The sequence below is a fragment of the Fulmarus glacialis genome, unplaced genomic scaffold (assembly GCF_000690835.1).
Source record: "Fulmarus glacialis isolate BGI_N327 unplaced genomic scaffold, ASM69083v1 scaffold21244, whole genome shotgun sequence".
Taxonomy (NCBI): domain Eukaryota; kingdom Metazoa; phylum Chordata; class Aves; order Procellariiformes; family Procellariidae; genus Fulmarus; species Fulmarus glacialis.
Window position 1 is genome coordinate 18,307 of NW_009207679.1, and position 209 is coordinate 18,515.

Consider the following 209-nt stretch of genomic DNA (forward strand, 5'->3'; position numbering starts at 1 on the left):
GGCCAAACGCATCGTCTCTCGCTCCTGCGCCGCCCTAGAAAGCAGGGACGGGGCTTGCTGCCCTCCTCCTCCTCCAGCTCTCCATCCCCGGGGGCTGGGGAGCAAATGTGGACGCTGTTCTGCTGCAGCCCCACGGCCCAGGCTTGTCGCAGCTAGTGCCTGGTCCCTAAATGGTCCCAGCACCCTGGGGGGGGCTGCACCCCGTGCTT